A 751-nucleotide genomic window follows, 5' to 3' on the forward strand; every position below is an offset into this window, starting at 1 on the left:
AGGACGTAACATTTGTCTTAAGAGGAGTAGGATGCAATAAAAGAGAGTTTCATGGTGGTGCATGCGGTAATATAATTGGAAGTAGAGTGTTAGCGTAGCGTAAAGGAGGGATTTGTTTTGTGGATAATACTTATAAAAGGCCATGGCCGTGCTTGTAGTAGTGTGATGCTTCGGAGTATGAGAATATTTTATATAGTGTTGACGATTGGAGGATGATGTTATGAGTCCGAGTAAACTTCGAGGACGAAGTTCCTTTTAAGGGTGGTAGAATGTAACATTCCGTTTGATGTCTATGAGTGTCTTAGTATTGGGTTTGATAGTTGATGATATTATGGAGCTAGCAGCATTAGAGGATGGTAGTTGATTATGTATGGAGTTGGTGTCGTGAGAGATATATATGTGGTAGATACGATATAGTGAGTCATGTTGTGGAAGTAAACATAGTTGGTAGAATGGGGTTAAGAGTTCATGTTCTATGTTCGGTCGAGTTCTTGAGTCCTTAGCTAAGTTATTGTGTCTTGGTCGAGTCAGTATGGTTGTTTTTATGTATGGGTTGAACTTCGGGGACGAAGTTCTTTTAAGGAGGGAAGACTGTAATACTCCGTATTTATAAGTCTTTGGGTACTCTATCGAGTAGGCCTTACTCGTCGAGTAAGGGTGAGTTGCGTTTAAAATAGTTTCGACTGTTGGGTACTCGATCGAGTAGCTGGGGTACTCGATCGAGTAGCCGGGTTTTACGGGGAGTTTTCTC

Source organism: Silene latifolia, chromosome 11 (genome assembly GCF_048544455.1).
Source record: "Silene latifolia isolate original U9 population chromosome 11, ASM4854445v1, whole genome shotgun sequence".
Taxonomy (NCBI): domain Eukaryota; kingdom Viridiplantae; phylum Streptophyta; class Magnoliopsida; order Caryophyllales; family Caryophyllaceae; genus Silene; species Silene latifolia.